At 49.8% G+C, this 7,096-nt stretch overlaps 1 protein-coding gene across 2 annotated transcripts in view; it reads right to left on the bottom strand.

The window, feature by feature from the left end:
• EXOC4 (exocyst complex component 4) overlaps positions 1-7,096 on the bottom strand; it is a 568,367-nt gene that overhangs the window by 79,474 nt on the left and 481,797 nt on the right. The window lies entirely within an intron of this gene.

Here is a 7,096-nt window from a genome sequence, read left to right as displayed (position 1 = left end):
GCAGTGACATGGAGTTTGCCTGTCTGAAAAAAGGTCCATTTTTCTCCTGAAAACTTTTATGTAACACAAAAGGCAAAGAGGAAAAATTCATTGGCACTCACTTAGGGTGATCTCAGGATCACCGGGTAGTAATCAATGGGCTCAATGTCTAGCTGGCAGCAAGTATCAAGAGCAGTGTCCCAGGGGTTGGTCCTGGGGCCGGTTTTGTTCAGTATCTTCATTAACAACCTGGAAGACGGGATGGAGCGCACCCTCAGCAAGTTTGCAGATGACACCAAGCTGGGGCAGAGTAGTAAATGCACTGCAGGGGATGGCTAGGATTCAGAGAGACCTAGACAAATTGGAGGACTGGACCAAAAGAAATCTCATGAAGTTCAGTAAGGACAAGTGCAAAGTCCTGCACTTAGGACGGAGCAATCCCACGCACCGGTGCAGGCTGGGGCTGAAGGGCTGGGCAGCAGCTCTGCAGAAAAGGACCTGGGGGTGACAGTGGACAGTAAGCTGAATATGAGCCTGCAGTGTGCTCTTGTTGCCAAGAAGGCTAACGGCATCCTGGGCTGCGATGGTAGAGCACTGCCAGCAGAATGAAGGAAGTAATTATTCCCCTCCATTCAGCACTGGTGAGGACACATCTGAAGTCCTATGTTCAGTTTTCGAAAAGGATGTGGAAAAGTTGGAGAGAGTCCAGCGGAGGGTAACAAAAATGGTTCAGGGACTGTGGGACAGGACTTATGAGGAGAGGCTGAGGGAGCTGGGCTTATTTAGTCTGGAGAAGAGAAGAGAGAGGATTTAATAGCAGCCTTCAACTCCCTGCAGGGCGGCTGCAAAGAGGATGGAGCTGGACTGGTCTCAGTGGGGGCAGACGACAGGACAAGGAGCAATGGGCTCAAGCTGGAGCGAAGGAAGTTTAGGATGGACATTAAGAAAAATTCTCTCACTAGGAGGGTGGTAAAGCACTGGAGTGGGTTACCTAGAGAAGTGGTGCAATCTCCATCCTTGGAGGTTTTTAAGGCCCACCTCAAGAAAACCTTGGCTGGGATGATGTAGCTGGGGCTGGTCTTGCTCCGAGCAGGGGGCTGGACTAGATGCGACCTCCCAAGGTCCCTTCCAACCTGAATTTTCTATGATTTCTATGATTCTCTGCTCTGTCTAGCCACTATCTGACCTATACAACTCTCCCAAACTTTTGTCAAAGCCATGGCAAACAACCCACGTCGCACAGCATCACACATTTCCTATTTGTAACCCTGGGGAGGAACCTTACAGATGATACCATGCTCTAAATTATTGTGGGTCTAAGTACAAAACCAGGCATTTATGCTAAGACGACAAACATCAGCCAAGAAACGGACGCTAAAAGAACAGCAAATACAGAGTCGATTGTTTTCTCAGATATTTGCCCACGGCTGCTAAAGCTCGAGCTCACGACTCCATCACTACGTACAAACTGAAGGCTGCAAGCGAGACAGCTTTCAACAACCAACTGCATCTTAAGAGGCCCTTTAAAACGCTCTGGAGGATTCCAGTCATTTTGTTTCTGACTTGCAGTTAACGACCAACTTTATGAGGCCAATCATTTTTCTGGTCCTTTGGGTAGATGTTTAAAAGAAGTTCCATAAGATCTGCTCAATGCAGTAGCTTTCAATTTCTTCCTCGTTACATTACCGGGAAATCAATTTTGTAAAACCAAACACCCAAAAGTAAGGAAATAAAAAAGGTACGCTCAACTGTGCAACCTTAACTCTGACCCTCTGTGTGCATGCATTACGATAGGATTTTCAGATCCATGACAAATTGACTAGTTTCTCCAAGAAGACTTTTCACCGTCTAAATGTATGTATTATCTTTAAGTGTATGTGTAAGATAGCAGGCAAGTATGCTTTTGGAAAACAGTGACATGCATGGAAGGAATGAGAAGGAAGGGACTTCTTGGTTTTCAGCGTCCAACTAGGTAGCCTTAATGGTGCTTTCACAGAGTTTCTTCCCGTTTTGTTTCTTCCAAATGAAAGGATTTAGTTCAAGTTTTCAACGGCATCCGGACAACTTTCGACAGACACACACCTGGAAAATCCCAGCTCCAAAGGCTAATGCTTGAAAAAGCAGAAAAGTATTAAAAAACAAACAAACCCAGGGGCTCATAATGAAGGGTTTTATGAAACTTCAACAACAGCAAAATACTTCGCTATACTGAGATACACTTATCTATCCATCCATCTGTATAATCTGTCCGTGCACAAAGAGAGAAAATTATTACATATCAACTATGCAACGGGTAAAAAGGGAAAAACCAAAGTATACGTCTTCAGTGTCCAGATGGGCCTTCGCTGAGCTCGTTCACCCTTATTCTCGTGTTTGACACGAACTCTGGAGGCCTTATTGCCTTTGTCCCCTTAGTTCCGGCAACGATTTGTGTGCACATCAACAGGGCTTGCTCTTAATTTTCTGCTTGCCAAAGAATGGAGGCTCGGTCTAGCTACGTCCTCCGATGAACAAAGCACTTCCAGTCCCGGTATCATGCCATTGCCCCTTGCCCTCGTTTCTATGGGATTCATTTTCAAGTACGGTGACCGGGATCGCGTGCAACTTTTTGGCTTGCACCTGTCCCACCGCACTGGGTACCATATAACAGGCATATCATATTCCTGGCATCATACAAAGAGGAACAGACAGAGAAGGCCGCTGCCCTGCATCTGAAGCTGAACGCTCAGCACAAACAATGTCTCTTTTTTCTCTCCTGGAGAAACAAAAGAGCAGCATCTGTGTTTCCCGGGAATGAGATGCTAATAAAATTAAACTGCACATTAACTTAAACAAATTGGGAATGTGTGGGTCGATGATGCAAGTCTTCTCCTCCCACCAATTTCAATGCACACGTGAATTCAGAGAAGGAAGAACAGGCGTGCTAAGACAGAGGGGCCCACAAAGGCTGCTTGTGATAAATCAAGATCGTCTTCGGTACATCTCAGGCATCCCTGACCAGGCCAGTGGAAGGCTGAAAAGCAGCCAAGTATCCACATCAATCCTCCACAACAACCAAACGAGGTCTCCTATGTGCCCTTAGCGACAGCTTTACATGCATGTATGGCTCCGCTCCCTTCCTGCTGCCAAGAAATTAACTCCAATTATCCCTTTAGTAAACAATGAATAGGAATCAGCCTGCTGGGAGCTGGGCTAACTGGATGGGCTATGGGAGTGCCTCTCTCATGCCCCGAGGAGGAAGGAGGGGGAGACAAAGCCCCTCCAGGATATTCATCCAGAGGTTCGGTTCCTATTCTTCTGACAAGGGCCCGGTTGTAATTTCCGACCAAGTGCTACACCGCAGGTCTTGAAGGTAGGGCCTCCACAGCAAGAAACAGATGCTTGTAGCTGAGAGGCAGCACAGCGAAGGCAAAGTCCAGCTAAAAGCGCTGTGCAGGGCTCACAGCCAGAGATCCTGAACATTAGGAATCAAACAAGACTTTAATGTGCACGCAGCAGCCACAGAGAAAGCCGATATGGAATAAGCATCGTTAGCACTTAGGCAGCTCTCTGCAAACACAGCCTTCTTACTGGTCCCCAAAGCAGGCAGATGATTTCCCTGACTTACAGACAGTAAAACTGAAAGATTCAGGGACCCACGTAGGGCCGCACGGCAAGCCAGGGGTAGAGTATGCATGCAACGCTTAAATCTCAGCCCTGAGTTGAGTCCTCGTTGCCTCCTACTACAGACATATTACAAGGGCTGACATCCTGGGCAAGCAATTCCTGAAAAGTGTGCGGCAAGCTAGGAAGTAAGAAGAGTTTCCTTCCTGTGCAATGGGAAGGAGGCCCATCAGACCTCTGCAACCTAGACTGGAAGCAGATGGGGATTCCCTAGTTGGCTGCTTGCATAGGACGAAGTCTAAGGCCACAGGACAAGTTGAGAGTAGGGTATTAGCCACCCAACTTCTCGTCCTGGGCCTCAGGCCCAAATCCAGCCAAGCAGGTAGCTCCAGCTGAGTCTTGGACGCTACTGAAAAGTTGCATACAGGAAGGAGTTAACCAAGGCAGACATCTTCCACTTCAATGGAAACAAAAGGGGAAAAGGTTACAAAAAGTCTTATTTATTAAAAGCAATGCAGCAAAAATCCAGCCTTTTTCCTTCACTACAGTTGGCTCCCCATTGTAGGAACTGCTTGAGGGTACAAACACCAACACAATGCCCGGTCAAGATGGGCACTTCTGCAAAAGGATTCACTTGAATGCCATTTTGTACCTAAGGCCGGGGATCTCCCATCCAATCGTTCTTCAACAGAAGTTGCAGTCTCGCTTGCCACAACGATTCATCACCCAAGGCCATTTTAAAGCATCATCACACAGGACTCTCTCTCTCTCTACTTCCAAAGGGCAGGATGGAAAGATACAGCACTGGCTCTGCAGCTGGGTATAATTTCATGCGGTCAGCCAAGCCACGATGCTTTAAATGCCTGTCCATCCCCAACACTGACCTGCACTGAAGATTCACTGGGATTTGAAACAAATCTCTCAGCAACAGTGTTTGCCTCTAACGCAGAAAAGCAAGATCAGCGCCACCTGCCTGGGACGGCTTTAGACCTGAGGGGAGGGGGCGGTCACCGTCCAACGCTGCTCATTTACCCTTCAAACCAATATAAGCCGGATAACATCATGGAGGACTACAAGGCATTGGGACACCAACTGAAGATGACGGGAGCCCAGGTGGTATTTTCCTCCATTCTCCCAGTACGTGGACGGGGTAGGCGTCATAAGGCCTGCATTGACATGGTTAACCGGGGGCTTTAGAGCTGGTGCCATGAGGCGGGCTTCGGGTTTTTTGACAATGACCCATGTTTTTGTATGGAGGGCGTGCTGGGGTGGGATGGGCTTCACCTCTCCCCTAAGGGCAGACGTATCTTTTCCTCTAGGTTGGCTCATCTCGTGCGGCGGGCTTTAAACTAGCTTCGCCGGGGAAGGGGCCGCTTCGAGTGGAGAGGATGCTTCACCAGCATGCAGGGTGACAAGAGGAAGGGAAGCCCAGGTAAGCATCGACATCCAGGGAGTTGGGGGCCACAACTGTCCTGGGAGTGGGAGGGAGGCATGTGCACCCTCAGGAGGCCTCAAGTGCCTCTACACTAATGCTCGTAGTATGGGGAGTAAGCAGGAGGAACTGTGTCTCCTGACTGCGAGTAAGAACCCAGACTTAGTAGGGCTCACAGAAACCTGGTGGGACCCTACTACGACTGGGCGGCGGGCATTTGGGGATACACCCTATATAGAAGAGACAGGACAGAGAGGAAAGGTGGGGGGGTTGCCCCGTATGTCAAAGAGCACCTCACATCATCAAGGATTAGCTTCGAGGTAGAGGAGGGTTGGGCAGAGACACTATGGGTCAAACTACAAGGGGGGCATGGTGAAAGGGACCTTACAGTAGGTGTCTACTACAGACCACCCAACCAGGGGGAAGAGCTGGACTAGGACTTCTCCAGTCAGCTTAGGGAGGTGGTTAGGTCAAGGGACGTCATTGTCATGGTGACCTAAACTACTCAGACATTGCTGGGAGGAGCAGACAGCCAGGTCTGACCGCTTGCGTAGGTTCCTGGCTGTATTGCAGGACCTTCACCTTATCCAGGACGTGCACGGCCCCACTAGGGGTAACGCCTTGCTGGCCCCGGTCCTGGCTGTGGGGGATGACCTGGTGAAGGGACTGCAGGTCCTTGACCATCTGGGCAACAGCAATCATCACCTGCTGGATTCCACCCTCCAGCGCAGCATGTCAAGGGCTCACACCAAGGCTAAAGCCCTTGACTTCAGAAGGGCCAGCTTCAATGAGCTCAAGAGACTAGTGGGGGAGCCACTGAGGGCCCAGAAGGTAGAGGAGGTGGGAGTCCATGAGGGATGGTCATACCTTAAGGGGGCAATCCTCCAGGCCCAAAGGATAACAGTCCCTGAGAGAAGCAAGAGGGATAAGAGTGCTCACAAACCCCCTTGGCTCAGCAAGGGCATTCAGCAATGCCTGAGGACTGAAAGGGGGATGTACAACCAGTGGAAGGGAGGGGCTATCATCAAGGAAGAGTACTTCTCCTCAGTTCGGGAGGGTAGGAGGGCTGCTGGAAGGCCAAGGCAGAGATGGAGCTCAGGCTAGCATCCAGGATTAAAGACAACAAAAAGTCCTTTTTCAAGTACATTGGGAGCAAAAAGAGGGCACCAGGCAATGTAGGGCCCCTGCAAGACGCAAACGGTAATCTTGTGGCTATGCCACACAAGAAAGATGGTATTTTTAACAGTTTATTTGCCTCTGTTTTCTTGAACAGGGACTGGGACATCACCCCTACCGGAGGTAGGGACAGTCTCGGGGATAGCTCTGTCAGGCCTTCAGTCAGCACAGATGTAGGTAGGGATCCTCTGGAAGGGCTGGACATTTTTAAATCTGCAGGTCCAGATGCCCTCCACCCAAGGGTGCTGAGGGAGCTGGCAAGGGTCACCGCAGAGCCCTTGGCCCAGCTGTATGAGCATTCGTGGTCATCTGGCCAGGTGCTGGGGGATTAGAAACTGGTTAATGTGGTTCCAGTTTTCAAGAAAGGGAGGACCCAAGTAAGTATAGGCCTGTAAGCCTCACCTCGGTGCTTGGGAAGATGTTGGAAAGAATCATCCACGAGTATATATGTGGGGGCCGGCAGGGGAGATCACGCTCAGGGGCAACCAGCATGGGTTCATCAAAGGCAGGTCCTGCCTGACCAACCTGGTTGCCTTTTATGACCATGTGACTAAATCCCTGGATGATGGTGTCACTGTGGACGTTGTCTTTCTAGACTTTAAGAAGGCCTTTGACACTGTCTGTAGTCCCATCCTCATCATAAATTAAGCGACTGTGGCATTGATGCCTACACAGTTGGATGGGTAAAAAACTGGCTGATGGGAAGCACCCAGAGAGTACCTGTGGACAGGCCATACTCAACCTGGAGGGACGTGGACAGTGGGGTACCCCAGGGCTCGGTCCTTGGGCTCGCACTGTTTAACATCTTCTTCAGCGACTTGGACGAGGGGGTGGAAAGCACACTGTCCAAGTTTGCTGATGACACTAAGATGTGGGGCGAGGTGGACACACTTGAAGGGAGAGAGA

Source organism: Crocodylus porosus, unplaced genomic scaffold (assembly GCF_001723895.1).
Source record: "Crocodylus porosus isolate Cpor-Errol unplaced genomic scaffold, CroPor_comp1, whole genome shotgun sequence".
NCBI classification, from domain to species: domain Eukaryota; kingdom Metazoa; phylum Chordata; order Crocodylia; family Crocodylidae; genus Crocodylus; species Crocodylus porosus.
This window is presented reverse-complemented; position numbering and strand designations above follow the sequence as displayed.